We start from the raw sequence: 19,224 nt of genomic DNA on the forward strand, positions 1-19,224 counted from the left end.
GGGCACAGGGCACAGGACACAGGGCACAGATCACAGGGCACAGGCCACAGGACACAGGACACAGGACACGGCACAGGGCACAGGACACAGGGCACAGGACACAGGACACAGAGCACAAGGCACAGGACACAGGACACAGGACACAGGTCTCAGGGCACCAGGCACAGGACACAGGACACAGGGCACAGGACACAGGGCACAGGACACAGGGCACAGGACACAGGGCACAGGACACCGGGCACAGGACACAGGGCACAGGGCACAGGGCACATGGTGCAGGACACCGGGCGCAGGGCACAGTGCACAGATCACAGGGCACAGGGCACAGGACACAAGGCACAGGGCACAGTGCACAGGACACAGGGCACAGATCACAGGGCACAGGCCACAGGACACAGGACACAGCACACGGCACAGGGCACAGGACACAGGACACAGAGCACAAGGCACAGGACACAGGACACAGGTCTCAGGGCACCAGGCACAGGACACAGGACACAGGGCACAGGGCACAGGGCACAATACACAGGACACAGGACACAGGACACAGGGCACAGGACACAGCACAGGGCACAGGACAGGGCACAGGACAGGGCACAGGACACAGGACACAGGGCACAGGACACAGGGCACAGGGCACAGGACACAGGGCACATGGCACAGGACACAAGGCACAGGGCACAGTGCACAGGACACAGGGCACAGGCCACAGGACACAGCACACGGCACAGGGCACAGGACACAGGGCACAGGACACAGGACACAGGACACAGGACACAGAGCACAAGGCACAGGACACAGGACACAGGTCTCAGGGCACCAGGCACAGGACACAGGACACAGGGCACAGGACACAGGGCACAGGGCACACGGCACAGAGCACAGGACACAGGGCACAGGCCACAGGGCGACTGGCGCAGGACGCAGGGCGCAGGGCGCAGGGCTAAGGGCACAGGGCACAGTGCACAGTGCACAGGACACAGGGCACAGGGCATAGGACACAGGGCACAGGGCACAGGGCACAGGGCACAGGGCACAGGGCACACGGCACACGGCACAGGGCACACGGCACAGGGCACAGGCCACAGGGCACAGGGCATAGGGCGCAGGGCGCAGGGCGCAGGGCTAAGGGCACAGGGCACAGTACACAGGACACAGGGCACAGGACACAGGGCACAGGGCACAGGGCACACGGCACAGAGCACAGGCTACAGGGCACAGGGCAGAGGGCACAGGGCACAGTACACAGGACACAGGGCAGAGGGCACAGGGCACAGTACACAGGACACAGAGTACATGACACAGAGCACAAGGCACAGGGCACAGGGCACAGGACACAAGACACCGAGCACAGAGCACAGGGCAGAGGACACACGGCACAGGACACACGATACAGGGCACAGGACACAGGAAACAGGACACAGGGCACAGGACACAGAGCACAGGGCAGAGGACACACGGCACAGGACACACGATACAGGGCACAGGACACAGGAAACAGGACACAGGGCACAGGACACAGGAAACAGGACACAGGGCACAGGACACAGGACACAGGACACAGGGCACAGAGCACAGGACACAGGGCACAGGACACAGGGCACATTGCGCAGGACACAGGGCGAAGGGCACAGGGCACAGGACACAGGACACAGGACACAGGACACAGGACACAGGACACAGGGCACAGGACACAGGGCACAAGGCACAGGACACAGGGCATAGGGCACAGGACACAGAGCACAGGGAACAGCACACAGGACACAAGGCACAGGACACAGGGCACAAGGCACAGGACACAGGGCACAGGACACAGGGCACAGGACACAGGACACAGGGCACAGGACAAAGGACACAGGGCACAGGACTCAAGACACAGGACACAGGTCACAGAGCACAGGACACAGGGCACAGGGCACAGGACACAAGGCACAGAGCACAGGACACATGACACAGGATACAGGACACAGGGCACAGGGCACAGGACACAAGGCACAGAGCACAGGACACATGACACAGGGCACAGGACACATTGCACAGGACACAGGATACAGGACACAGGGCACAGGACAAAGGACAAAGGACACAGGGCACAGGACTCAAGACACAGGACACAGGTCACAGAGCACAGGACACAGGACACAGGGCACAGGACACAGGGCACAGGACACAGGACTCATGGCACAGGGCACAGGACACAGGACACAGGGCATAGGGCACAGGACACAGGACACAGGGCACAGGGCACAGGACACAGGGCACACGGCACAGGGCACAGGATACAGGGCACAGGACACAGGACACAGGGCACAGGACACATGGCACAGGGCACAGGACACATGGCACAGGGCACAAGACACAGGGCACAGGATACATGGCACAAGGCACAGAGCACAGGGCACAGGACACAGGACACAGAACACAGGGCACAGGGCACAGGACACAGGGCTCATGGCACAGGGCACAGGGCACAGGGCACAGTACACAGGACCGAGGACACAGAGCACAGGACACTGGGCACAGGGCGCAGGACACAGGGCACAGAGCACAGGGCACAGGCCACATGGCACAGGGCACAGAGCACAGGAAACAGGGCACAGAGCACAGGGCACAGGGCACAGACACAGGGCACAGGGCACCGGACACAGGGCATAGAGCACAGGACACAGGGCACAGAGCACAGGACACAGGGCACAGGACACAGGGCACAGGACACAGGACACAGGACACAGGACACAGGACACAAAGCACAGGGCACAGGACACAGGACAAAGGACATAGGGCACAGGGCACAGGACACAGGGCACAGGACACATGGCACAGGGCACAAGACACATAGCACAGGGCACAGGACATAGGGCACAGGGCACAGGGCACAGTACACAGGACACAGGGCACACGGCAAAGAGCACAGGACACAGGGCACAGGACACAGGGCACATGGCGCAGGACACAGGGCGCAGGGCACAGGGCACAGGGCACAAGGCACAGGACATAGGGCACAGGGCACAGGACACAAGACACAGAGCACAGAGCACAGGGCAGAGGACACACGGCACAGGACACACGATACAGGGCACAGGACACAGGAAACAGGACACAGGGCACAGGACACAGGAAACAGGACACAGGGCACAGGACACAGGGCACAGGACACAGGAAACAGGACACAGGGCACAGGGCACAGGACACAGAGCACAGGACACAGGACACAGGGCACAGGGTACAGGGCACAGGGCAAACGACACAGAGCACAGGACGCAGGGCACAGGGCACAGGACACGGCAATGGGCACAGGACACAGGGCACAGAGCACAGGGCACAGGGCACAGGACACAAGGCACAGGGCACAGGGCACAGGACACAGGGCTCATGGCACAGGGCGCAGGGCACAGGACACAGGGCACAGGACACTGGGCACAGGGCGCGGGACACAAGACACAGGGCACAGAGCACAGGACACAGGACACAGAGCACAGGGCACAGGCCACATGGCACAGAGCACAGGACACAGGGCACAGGGCACAGGGCACAGGGCACGGCACAGGGCACAGACACAGGACACAGGGCACAGGACACAGGGCATAGGGCTCAGGACACAGAGCACAGGACACAGGGCACAGGACATAGGGCACAGGGCACAGGACACAGGACATAGGGCACAGGGCACAGGACAAAGGGCACAGGACACAGGGCACAGGACACAGGGCACAGGACAAAAGACACAGCACAGGGCACAGGACACAGGGCACAGGACATAGGGCACAGGACACAGGGCACAGGACACAGGGCACAGGACACAGGGCATAGGACACAGGACATAGGACACAGGGCACAGGACACAGGGCACAGGACACAGGACACAGAGCACAAGGCACAGGACACAGGGCGCAGGACTCAGGGCACAGGGCGCAGGACTCAGGGCGCAGGACACAGGGCGCAGGACACAGGACGCATGGCGCAGGACGCAGGGTGCAGGGCTAAGGGCACAGGGCACAGGGCACAATACACAGGACACAGGACACAGGGCACAGGACGCAGCACAGGGCACAGGACACAGGACACAGGGCACAGGACACAGGGCACAGGGCACAGGGCACATGGTGCAGGACACAGGGCGCAGGGCACAGTGCACAGATCACAGGGCACAGGGCACAGGGCACAGGACACAAGGCACAGGGCACAGGACACAGGGCACAGGGCACAGATCACAGGGCACAGGCCACAGGACACAGGACACAGCACACGGCACAGGGCACAGGCCACAGGGCACAGGACACAGGACACAGAGCACAAGGCACAGGACACAGGTCTCAGGGCACCAGGCACAGGACACAGGGCACAGGGCACAGGGCACAATACACAGGACACAGGACACAGGGCACAGGACACAGGGCACAGGACACAGCACAGGGCACAGGACACAGGGCACAGGACACAGGGCACAGGACACAGGACACAGGACACAGGACACAGGACACAGATCACAGGGCACAGGACACAGGGCACATGGCACAGGACACAAGGCACAGGGCACAGTGCACAGGACACAGGGCACAGATCACAGGGCACAGGCCACAGGACACAGGACACAGCACACGGCACAGGGCACAGGACACAGGACACAGAGCACAAGGCACAGGACACAGGACACAGGTCTCAGGGCACCAGGCACAGGACACAGGACACAGGGCACAGGACACAGGGCACAGGACACAGGACACAGGACACAGGACACAGGGCACAGGGCGCAGGGCACATGGTGCAGGACACAGGGCGCAGGGCACAGTGCACAGATCACAGGGCACAGGGCACAGGGCACAGGGCACAGGGCACAGGACACAAGGCACAGGGCACAGGGCACAGGACACAGGGCACAGATCACAGGGCACAGGACACAGGACACAGGACACAGGGCACAGGACACAGGACACAGAGCACAAGGCACAGGACACAGGACACAGGTCTCAGGCACAGGACACAGGACACAGGGCACAGGGCACAGGACACAGGACACAGGACACAGGGCACAGGACACAGGGCACAGGACACAGGGCACAGTACACAGATCACAGGGCACAGGGCACAGGACACAGGGCACAGGACACAAGGCACAGGGCACAGTGCACAGGACACAGGGCACAGATCACAGGGCACAGGCCACAGGACACAGGACACAGCACACGGCACAGGGCACAGGACACAGGACACAGGACACAGGGCACAGGACACAGGACACAGAGCACAAGGCACAGGACACAGGACACAGGTCTCAGGGCACCAGGCACAGGACACAGGACACAGGGCACAGGACACAGGGCACACGGCACAGAGCACAGGACACAGGGCACAGGCCACAGGGCGACTGGCGCAGGACGCAGGGCGCAGGGCGCAGGGCTAAGGGCACAGGGCACAGTGCACAGGACACAGGGCACAGGACACAAAGCACAGGGCATAGGACACAGGGCACAGGGCACAGGACACAGGACACAGGGCACAGGACACAGGGCACAGGGCACACGGCACAGGGCACAGTACACAGGGCACAGGCCACAGGCCACAGGGCACAGGGCATAGGGCGCATGGCGCAGGGCGCAGGGCTAAGGGCACAGGGCACAGTACACAGGACACAGGGCACAGGGCACACGGCACAGAGCACAGGCTACAGGGCACAGGGCAGAGGGCACAGGGCACAGTACACAGGGCACAGGGCACAGTACACAGGACACAGAGTACATGACACAGAGCACAAGGCACAGGGCACAGGGCACAGGACACAAGACACAAGACACAAGACACCGAGCACAGAGCACAGGGCAGAGGACACACGGCACAGGACACACGATACAGGGCACAGGACACAGGAAACAGGACACAGGGCACAGGACACAGAGCACAGGGCAGAGGACACACGGCACAGGACACACGATACAGGGCACAGGACACAGGAAACAGGACACAGGGCACAGGACACAGGAAACAGGACACAGGGCACAGGACACAGGACACAGGACACAGGACACAGGACACAGGGCACAGGGCACAGAGCACAGGACATAGGGCACAGGGCACAGGACACAGGGCACATTGCGCAGGACACAGGGCGAAGGGCACAGGACACAGGGCACAGGGCACAGGACACAGGGCACAGGACACAGGGCACAGGACACAGGGCACAGGACAAAGGACACAGGGCACAGGACTCAAGACACAGGACACAGGTCACAGAGCACAGGACACAGGACACAGGGCACAGGACACAGGGCACAGGACACAGGACTCAGGGCACAGGACACAGGGCATAGGACACAGGGCACAGGACACAAGGCACAGAGCACAGGACACATGACACAGGGCACAGGACACATTGCACAGGACACAGGATACAGGACACAGGGCACAGGACAAAGGACACAGGGCACAGGACTCAAGACACAGGACACAGGTCACAGAGCACAGGGCACAGGGCACAGGACACAGGGCTCAGGGCACAGGGCACAGGACACAGGGCATAGGACACAGGGCATAGGACACAGGGCACAGGACACAGGACACAGAGCACAGGACACAGGGCACAGAACACAGGACACAGGGCACAGGACATAGGGCACACGGCACAGGGCACAGGATACAGGGCACAGGACACAGGACACAGGGCACAGGGCACAAGACACAGGGCACAGGATACATGGCACAAGGCACAGAGCACAGGGCACAGGACACAGAGCACAGAACACAGGGCACAGGGCACAGGACACAGGGCTCATGGCACAGGGCACAGGGCACAGTACACAGGACCGAGGACACAGAGCACAGGACACTGGGCACAGGGCACAGGGCACAGGCCACATGGCACAGGAAACAGGGCACAGAGCACAGGGCACAGGGCACAGACACAGGGCACAGGGCACCGGACACAGGGCATAGGGCTCAGGACACAGGGCACAGGACACAGGGCACAGGACACAGGGCACAGGACACAGGACACAGGACACAAAGCACAGGGCACAGGACATAGGGCACAGGGCACAGGACACAGGGCACAGGACACATGGCACAGGGCACAAGACACATAGCACAGGGCACAGGGCACAGGACATAGGGCACAGGGCACAGGGCACAGTACACAGGGCACACGGCAAAGAGCACAGGACACAGGGCACAGGTCACAGGGCACATGGCGCAGGACACAGGGCGCAGGGCACAGGGCACAGGACACAGGGCACAAGGCACAGGACATAGGGCACAGGGCACAGGACACAAGACACAGAGCACAGAGCACAGGGCAGAGGACACACGGCACAGGACACACGATACAGGGCACAGGACACAGGAAACAGGACACAGGGCACAGGGCACAGGACACAGGAAACAGGACACAGGGCACAGGGCACAGGACACAGAGCACAGGACACAGGACACAGGGCACAGGGTACAGGGCAAACGACACAGAGCACAGGACGCAGGGCACAGGGCACAGGACACGGCAATGGGCACAGGACACAGGACACAGGGCACAGAGCACAGGGCACAGGACACAAGGCACAGGGCACAGGGCACAGGACACAGGGCTCATGGCACAGGGCGCAGGGCACAGGACACAGGACACAGGGCACAGGGCGCGGGACACAAGACACAGGGCACAGAGCACAGGACACAGGACACAGAGCACAGGGCACAGGCCACATGGCACAGGGCACAGAGCACAGGACACAGGGCACAGCACAGGGCACAGACACAGGACACAGGGCATAGGGCTCAGGACACAGAGCACAGGACACAGGGCACAGGACATAGGGCACAGGGCACAGGGCACAGGACATAGGGCACAGGGCACAGGACACATGGCACAGGGCAAAAGACACAGGGCACAGGACACAGAGCACAGGGCACAGGACACAGGGCACAGGACACAGGGCACAGGACACAGGACACAGGGCACAGGACACAGGGCACAGGACACAGGACACAGCGCACAGGGCACAGGGCACAGGACACAAGACACAAAGCACAGGGCACAGAGCACAGGGCACAGGGCACAGGACACAGGACATAGGGCACAGGGCACAGGACACATGGCACAGGGCACATGGCACAAGACACAGGGCACAGGACACATGGCACAGGGCACAAGACAAATAGCACAGGGCACAGGACACAGGGCACAGAACACAGGGCACAGAACACAGGGCACAGGGCACAGGACACAAGACATAGGGCACAGGGCACAGGACACATGGCACAGGACACAGGACACAGGGCACAGGACACATGGCACAGGACACATAGCACAGGGCACAGGACACAGGGCACAGGGCACAGGGCACAAGACACATAGCACAGGGCACAGGACACAGGACACAGGGCACAGGACACTGGGCACAGGACACAGGGCACAGAGCACAGGACACAGGGCACAGGGCACAGAGCACAGGACACAGGGCACAGGGCAGAGGACACAGGGCATAGGGCTCAGGACAAAGGGCACAGAGCACAGGACACAGGGCACAGGGCACAGAGCACAGGGCACAGGGCACAGGACACAAGGCACAGGACATAGGGCACAGGGCACAGGTCATAGGGCACAGGACACAGGGCACAGGACACAGGGCACAGGACATAGGGCACAGGGCACAAGACACATAGCACAGGGCACAGGGTACAGGACATAGGGCACAGGACATAGGGCACAGGGCACAGAACACAGGACATAGGGCACAGGGCACAGGACATAGGGCACAGGACACAGGACATAGGACACAGGGCACAAGACACATAGCACAGGGCACAGGACATAGGGCACAGAGCACAGGACACAGGACACAGGGCACAGAGCACATGGCACAGTGCACAAGACACAGAGCACAGGGCACAGGACATAGGGCACAGGACACAGGGCGCAGGACACAGGGCGCAGGACACATGGCACAGGGCACAAGACACATAGCACAGGGCACAGGACACAGGGCACAGGGCACAGGGCACAGAGCTCAGGACACAGGGCACAGGCCACAGGCCACAGGGCGCATGGCGCAGTGCGCAGGGCTAAGGGCACAGGGCACAGTACACAGGACACAGGGCAGAGGACACACGGCACAGGACACACGATACAGGGCACAGGACACAGGAAACAGGACACAGGGCACAGGACACAGGAAACAGGACACAGGGCACAGGACACAGGAAACAGGACACAGGGCACAGGGCACAGGACACAGGGCACAGGGCACAGGGCACAGGGCACAGGACACAGGACACAGGGCACAGGGCACAGGACACAGGGCACAGGGCACAGGACACAGGGTACAGGGCACAGGGCACACGACACAGGGCAATGGGCACAGGACACAGGGCACAGGACACAGGGCACAGAGCACAGGGCACAGGACACAAGGCACAGGGCACAGGGCACAGGACACAGGACACAGGGCTCATGGCACAGGGCGCAGGACACTGGGCACAGGGCGCGGGACACAAGACACAGGGCACAGGGCACAGAGCACAGGACACAGGACACAGAGCACAGGGCACAGGCCACATGGCACAGGGCACAGAGCACAGGACACAGAGCACAGGGCACGGCACAGGGCACAGACACAGGGCACAGGACAGAGGATACAGGGCATAGGGCTCAGGACACAGGGCACAGAGCACAGGACACAGGGCACAGGACACAGGACATAGGGCACAGGGCACAGGGCACAAGACACATTGCACAGGGCACAGGACACAGGGCACAGGACACAGGGCACAGGACACAGGACACAGGGCACAGGACACAGGACATAGGGCACAGGGCACAGGACACAGGGCACAGAACACAGGACACAGGGCACAGGACAAAGGGCACAGGACACATGGCACAGGGCACAAGACACATAGCACAGGGCACAGGACACAGGGCATAGAGCACATGACACAGGGCACAGGACACAGGGCACAGGACACAGGATATAGGGCACAGGACACAGGGCACAGGACACAGGACACAGGGCACAGGACACAGGGCACAGAACACATGGCACAGAACACATGGCACAAGACACAAGACACATGGCACAGGGCACAAGACAAATAGCACAGAGCACAGGACACAGGGCACAGGACATAGGGCACAGAACACAGGGCACAGGGCACAGGACACAGGACATAGGGCACAGAGCACAGGACACATGGCACAGGACACAGGGCACAGGACACAGGACACAGGACACAGGGCACAGGACACAGGGCACAGGACACAATACACATAGCACAGGGCACAGGACACAGGGCACATAGCACAGGGCACAGGACATAGGACACAGGACACAAGACACATAGCACAGGGCACAGGGCACAGGCCACAGGGCACAGGCCACAGGGCACAGGCCACAGGGCACAGGGCACACGGCAAAGAGCACAGGACACAGGGAACAGGACACAGGGCACAAGGCACAGGACACAGGACACAAGACACAGAGCACAGAGCACAGGGCAGAGGACACACGGCACAGGACACACGATACAGGGCACATGACACAGGAAACAGGACACAGGGCACAGGACACAGGGCACAGGACACAGGACACAGGGCACAGGACACAGGACACAGGACACAGGACACAGGACACAGGACACAGGGCACAGGACACAGGGCACAGGACACAGGGCACAGGACACAGGGCACAGGACACAGGGCACAGGACACAGGGTACAGGGCACAGGGCACACGACACAGAGCACAGGACACAGGGCACAGGACACAAGGCAATGGGCACAGGACACAGGGCACAGGACACAGGGCACAGGGCACAGGACACAGGACACAAGGCACAGGGCACAGGACACAGGGCTCATGGCACAGGGCGCAGGGCGCGGGACACAGGACACAGGGCACAGAGCACAGAGCACAGGACACAGGACACAAGACACAGAGCACAGGGCACAGGTCACATGGCACAGGGCACAGAGCACAGGACACAGGGCACAGGACAGGGCACAGACACAGGACACAGGGCACAGGACAGAGGACACAGGGCATAGGGCTCAGGACACAGGACATAGGGCACAGGACACAGGGCATAGGACACAGGACACAGGGCACAGGGCACAGGACACAGGACACAGGGCACACGGCAAAGAGCACAGGACACAGGGAACAGGACACAGGGCACAAGGCACAGGACACAGGGCACAGGGCACAGGACACAGGACACAAGACACAGAGCACAGAGCACAGGGCAGAGGACACACGGCACAGGACACACGATACAGGGCACATGACACAGGAAACAGGACACAGGGCACAGGACACAGGAAACAGGACACAGGGCACAGGACACAGGACACATGGCACAGGGCACAAGACACATAGCACAGGGCACAGGACATAGGGCACAGAGCACAGGACACAGGGCACAGGACACAGGGCACAGAGCACATGGCACAGTGCACAAGACACAGAGCACAGGGCACAGGACATAGGGCACAGGGCGCAGGACACAGGGCACAGAACACATGGCACAGGGCACAAGACACATAGCACAGGGCACAGGACACAGGGCACAGGGCACAGAGCTCAGGACACAGGGCACAGGGCACAGGCCACAGGCCACAGGGCGCATGGCGCAGTGCGCAGGGCTAAGGGCACAGGGCACAGTACACAGGACACAGGGCAGAGGACACACGGCACAGGACACACGATACAGGGCACAGGACACAGGAAACAGGACACAGGAAACAGGACACAGGGCACAGGACACAGGAAACAGGACACAGGGCACAGGGCACAGGACACAGGGCACAGGGCACAGGGCACAGGGCACAGGACACAGGACACAGGGCACAGGACACAGGACACAGGGCACAGGGCACAGGACACAGGGCATAGGACACAGGGCACAGGGCACAGGGCACAGGACACAGGGCACACGACAATGGGCACAGGACACAGGGCACAGGACACAGGGCACAGAGCACAGGGCACAGGACACAAGGCACAGGGCACAGGGCACAGGACACAGGACACAGGGCTCATGGCACAGGGCGCAGGACACTGGGCACAGGGCGCGGGACACAAGACACAGGGCACAGGGCACAGAGCACAGGACACAGGACACAGAGCACAGGGCACAGGCCACATGGCACAGGGCACAGAGCACAGGACACAGAGCACAGGGCACGGCACAGGGCACAGACACAGGGCACAGGACAGAGGATACAGGGCATAGGGCTCAGGACACAGGGCACAGAGCACAGGACACAGGGCACAGGACACAGGACATAGGGCACAGGGCACAGGGCACAGGGCACAGGACACATGGCACAGGGCACAAGACACATTGCACAGGGCACAGGACACAGGGCACAGGACACAGGGCACAGGACACAGGACATAGGGCACAGGGCACAGGGCACAGAACACAGGACACAGGGCACAGGACAAAGGGCACAGGACACATGGCACAGGGCACAAGACACATAGCACAGGGCACAGGACACAGGGCATAGAGCACATGACACAGGGCACAGGGCACAGGACACAGGATATAGGGCACAGGACACAGGGCACAGGACACAGGACACAGGGCACAGAACACATGGCACAGAACACATGGCACAAGACACAAGACACATGGCACAGGGCACAAGACAAATAGCACAGAGCACAGGACACAGGGCACAGGACATAGGGCACAGAACACAGGGCACAGGGCACAGGACACAGGACATAGGGCACAGAGCACAGGACACAGGGCACAGGACACAGGACACATGGCACAGGGCACAATACACATAGCACAGGGCACAGGACACAGGGCACATAGCACAGGGCACAGGACATAGGACACAGGACACAAGACACATAGCACAGGGCACAGGACACAGGGCACAGGCCACAGGCCACAGGGCACAGGCCACAGGGCACACGGCAAAGAGCACAGGACACAGGGAACAGGACACAGGGCACAAGGCACAGGACACAGGACACAAGACACAGAGCACAGAGGACACACGGCACAGGACACACGATACAGGGCACATGACACAGGAAACAGGACACAGGGCACAGGACACAGGGCACAGGACACAGGGCACAGGACACAGGACACAGGACACAGGGCACAGGACACAGGGCACAGGACACAGGGCACAGGACACAGGGCACAGGGCACAGGACACAGGGTACAGGGCACAGGGCACACGACACAGAGCACAGGACACAGGGCACAGGACACAAGGCAATGGGCACAGGACACAGGGCACAGGACACAGGGCACAGGACACAGGACACAAGGCACAGGGCACAGGACACAGGGCTCATGGCACAGGGCGCAGGGCGCGGGACACAGGACACAGGGCACAGAGCACAGAGCACAGGACACAGGACACAAGACACAGAGCACAGGGCACAGGTCACATGGCACAGGGCACAGAGCACAGGACACAGGGCACAGGGCACAGGACAGGGCACAGACACAGGACACAGGGCACAGGGCATAGGGCTCAGGACACAGGGCACAGGGCACAGGGCACAGGACACAGGACACAGGACACAGGACATAGGGCACAGAGCACAGGACACAGGGCATAGGACACAGGACACAGGACACAGGGCACAGGGCACAGGGCACAGGGCACACGGCAAAGAGCACAGGACACAGGGAACAGGACACAGGGCACAAGGCACAGGACACAGGGCACAGGGCACAGGACACAGGACACAAGACACAGAGCACAGAGCACAGGGCAGAGGACACACGGCACAGGACACACGATACAGGGCACATGACACAGGAAACAGGACACAGGGCACAGGACACAGGAAACAGGACACAGGGCACAGGACACAGGACACAGGACACAGGGCACAGGACACAGGGCACAGGGCACAGGACACAGGGTACAGGGCACAGGGCACACGACACAGAGCACAGGACACAGGGCACAGGACACAGGGCACAGGACACAGGGCACAGGACACAGGACACAAGGCACAGGGCACAGGGCTCATGGCACAGGGCGCAGGGCGCGGGACACAGGACACAGGGCACAGAGCACAGAGCACAGGACACAGGACACAGGACACAGGACACAGAGCACAGGGCACAGGTCACATGGCACAGGGCACAGAGCACAGGACACAGGGCACAGGGCACAGGACAGGGCACAGACACAGGGCACAGGACAGAGGACACAGGGCATAGGGCTCAGGACACAGGGCACAGGGCACAGGGCACAGGGCACAGGACATAGGGCACAGAGCACAGGACACAGGGCATAGGACACAGGACACAGAGCACAGAGCACAGGGCACAGGGCACAGGACACATGGCACAGGGCACAAGACACATGGCACAGGGCACAAGACACATAGCACAGGGCACAGGACATAGGGCACAGGGCACAGGACACAGGGCGCAGGACACAGGGCACAGGACACATGGCACAGGGCACAAGACACATAGCACAGGGCAAAGGACACAGGGCACAGGGCACAGAGCTCAGGACACAGGGCACAGGGCACAGGGCACAGGGCACAGGGCGCATGGCGCAGTGCGCAGGGCTAAGGGCACAGGGCATAGTACACAGGACACATGGCACAGGGCACATGGCGCAGGACACAGGGCGCAGGGCACAGGGCACAGTACACAGGACACAGGGCACAGGGCACAGAGAACAGGACACAGGGCACAAGGCACAGGACACAGGGCACAGGACATAAGACACAGAGCACAGAGCACAGGGCAGAGGACACACGGCACAGGACACACGATACAGGGCACAGGACACAGGAAACAGGACACAGGGCACAGGACACAGGAAACAGGACACAGGGCACAGGACACAGGACACAGGACACAGGACACAGGGCACAGGACACAGGGTACAGGGCACAGGGCACAGGACACAGGGCACAGGACACAGGGCAATGGGCACAGGACACAGGGCACAGGACACAAGGCACAGGGCACAGGGCACAGGGCACAGGACACAGGGCACAGGACACAGGGTACAGGGCACAGGGCACACGACACAGGGCACAGGACACAGGGCAATGGGCACAGGACACAGGGCACAGGCCATATGGCACAGGGCACAGAGCACAGGACACAGGGCACAGGGCACAGGGCACGGCACAGGGCACAGACACAGGACACAGGACAGAGGACACAGGGCATAGGGCTGAGGACACAGGGCACAGAGCACAGGACACAGGGCACAGGGCACAGGGCACAGGACACAGGACGTAGGGCACAGGGCACAGGACACAGGGCACAGGACACATGGCACAGGGCACAAGACACATTGCACAGGGCACAGGACACAGGGCACAGGACACAGGGCACAGGGCACAGGACACAGGACATAGGGCACAGGGCACAGGACACAGGGCACAGGACACAGGGCCCAGAACACAGGGCACAGGACACAGGGCACAGGACACATGGCACAGGGCACAAGACACATAGCACAGGGCACAGGACACAGGGCATAGAGCACAGGACACAGGGCACAGGACACAGAGCACAGGGCACAGGACACAGGACATAGGGCACAGGGCACAGGACACAGGGCACAGGGCACAATACAGGGCACAGGACACAGGGCACAGAACACATGGCACAGGGCACATGGCACAAGACACAGGGCACAAGACACAGGGCACAGGGCACAAGACAAATAGCACAGGGCACAGGACACAGGGCACAGGACATAGGGCACAGAACACAGGGCACAGGGCACAGGACACAGGGCACAGGACACATGGCACAGGACACAGGGCACAGGACACAGGGCACAGGGCACAGGACACAGGACACATGGCACAAGACACATAGCACAGGGCACAGGACACAGGGCATAGGATACAGGACACAGGGCACAGGACACTGGGCACAGGACACAGGGCACAGGGCACAAGACACATAGCACAGGGCACAGGACACAGGGCACAGGCCACAGGGCACAGGCCACAGGGCACAGGGCACAGGGCGCATGGCACAGTGCGCAGGGCTAAGGGCACAGGGCACAGTACACAGGGCACAGGGCACAGGGCACACGGCAAAGAGCACAGGACACAGGGCACAGGGAACAGGACACAGGGCACAACACAGGACACAGGGCACAGGACACAGGGTACAGGGCACAGGGTACAGGGTACAGGGCACAGGGCACACAGCACAGGGCACAGGGCACAGGACACAAGGCACAGGGCACAGGACACAGGACACAGGGCACAGGACACAGGGCACAGGACACAGGGCACAGGACACAGGGCACAGGACACAGGGCACAGGGCACACGACACAGGGCACAGGACACAGGGCACAGGCCATATGGCACAGTGCACAGAGCACAGGACACAGGGCACAGACACAGGACACAGGGCACAGGACAGAGGACACAGGGCATAGGGCTCAGGACACAGGGCACAGGACACAGGACATAGGGCACAGGGCACAGGACACATGGCACAGAGCACAAGACGCATTGCACAGGGCACAGGACACAGGGCACAGGACACAGGGCACAGGGCACAGGACACAGGACATAGGGCACAGGGCACAGGACACAGGGCACAGGACACAGGGCACAGGACACATGGCACAGGGCACAAGACACATAGCACAGGACACAGGACACAGGGCATAGAGCACAGGACACAGGGCACAGGACACAGGACACAGGACACAGAGCACAGGGCACAGGACACAGGACATAGGGCACAGGGCACAGGACACAGGGCACAGGGCACAATACAGGGCACAGGACACAGGGCACAGAACACATGGCACAGGGCACATGGCACAAGACACAAGACACATGGCACAAGACAAATAGCACAGGGCACAGGACACAGGGCACAGGACATAGGGCACAGAACACAGGGCACAGGGCACAGGACACAGGACATAGGGCACAGGGCACAGGACACATGGCACAGGACACAGGGCACAGGACACAGGGCACAGGACACAGGGCACAGGACACATGGCACAGGGCACAAGACACATAGCACAGGGCACAGGACACAGGGCACATAGCACAGGGCACAGGGCACAGGAAATAGGACACAGGGCACAGGCCACAGGGCACAGGGCGCATGGCACAGTGCGCAGGGCTAAGGGCACAGGGCACAGGGCACACGGCAAAGAGCACAGGACACAGGGCACAGGGAACAGGACACAGGGCACAAGGCACAGGGCACAGGGCACAGGACACAAAACACAGAGCACAGAGCACAGGGCAGAGGACACACGGCACAGGACACACGATACAGGGCACAGGACACAGGAAACAGGACACAGGGCACAGGACACAGGAAACAGGACACAGGGCACAGGGCACAGGGCACAGGACACAGGGCACAGGGCACAGGACACAGGACACAGGGTACAGGGCACAGGGCACACGACACAGAGCACAGGACACAGGGCACAGGGCACAGGACACAAGGCAATGGGCACAGGGCACAGGACACAGGGCACAGGGCACAGGACACAAGGCACAGGGCACAGGGCACAGGGCACAGGGCTCATGGCACAGGGCGCAGGGCACAGGACACAGGGCACAGGGCGCGGGACACAGGACACAGGGCACAGGACACAGAGCACAGGGCACAGGTGACATGGCACAGAGCACAGGGCACAGGGCACAGGGCACGGCACAGGGCACAGACACAGGACACAGGGCACAGGACAGAGGACACAGGGCATAGGGCTCAGGGCACAGGGCACAGGGCACAGGACACAGGACATAGGGCACAGGGCACAGGACACAGGGCACAGGGCACAGGACACAAGGCACAGGGCACAGGACACAGGGCACAGGACACAGGGCACAGAACACAGGGCACAGGACACAGGGCACAGGACACAGGACACAGGGCACAGGGCACAGGGCACAGGACACATGGCACAGGGCACAAGACACATAGCACAGGGCACAGGACACAGGGCATAGAGCACAGGACACAGGGCACAGGACACAGGACACAGAGCACAGGGCACAGAACACATGGCACAGGGCACATGGCACAAGACACAGGGCACAAGACACATGGCACAGGGCACAAGACAAATAGCACAGGGCACAGGACACAGGGCACAGGACATAGGGCACAGGACACAGGGCACAGGACATAGGGCACAGGACACATGGCACAGGACACAGGGCACAGGACACAGGACACAGGGCACAGGGCACAGGACACATGGCACAGGGCACAAGACACATAGCACAGGGCACAAGACACATGGCACATGGCACAGGGCACAGGGCACAGGACATAGGGCACAGGACACTGGGCACAGGGCACAAGACACATAGCACAGGGCACAGGCCACAGGCCACAGGGCACAGGGCACAGGGCGCATGGCACAGTGCGCAGGGCTAAGGGCACAGTACACAGGGCACAGGGCACACGGCAAAGAGCACAGGACACAGGGCACAGGGAACAGGACACAGGACACAGGACACGGCACGGGACACAGGGTACAGGGCAATGGGCACAGGACACAGGACACAGGGCACAGGACACAGGGCACAGGACACAAGGCACAGGGCACAGGACACAGGGCACAGGGCACAGGACACAGGGCACAGGACACAGGGCACACGACACAGGGCACACGACACAGGGCACAGGACACAGGGCAATGGGCACAGGACACAGGGCACAGGCCATATGGCACAGGGCACAGAGCACAGGACACAGGGCACACGGCACAGGGCACAGGGCACGGCACAGACACAGGACACAGGGCACTGGACAGAGGACACAGGGCATAGGGCTCAGGACACAGGGCACAGAGCACAGGACACAGGGCACAGGGCACAGGGCACAGGACACATGGCACAGGGCACAAGACACATTGCACAGGGCACAGGACACAGGGCACAGGACACAGGGCACAGGGCACAGGGCACAGGGCACAGAACACAGGGCACAGAACACAGGACACAGAACACAGGACACAGGGCACAGGGCACAGGACACATGGCACAGGACACATGGCACAGGGCACAAGACACATAGCACAGGGCACAGGACACAGGGCATAGAGCACAGGACACAGGGCACAGGACACAGGACACAGAGCACAGGGCACAGGACACAGGGCACAGGGCACAATACAGGGCACAGGACACAGGGCACAGAACACAGGGCACAGAACACAGGGCACAGAACACATGGCACAGGGCACATGGCACAAGACACAGGGCACTAGACACATG

The sequence above is a fragment of the Pristiophorus japonicus genome, chromosome 6 (assembly GCF_044704955.1).
Source record: "Pristiophorus japonicus isolate sPriJap1 chromosome 6, sPriJap1.hap1, whole genome shotgun sequence".
Taxonomy (NCBI): Eukaryota; Metazoa; Chordata; class Chondrichthyes; family Pristiophoridae; genus Pristiophorus; species Pristiophorus japonicus.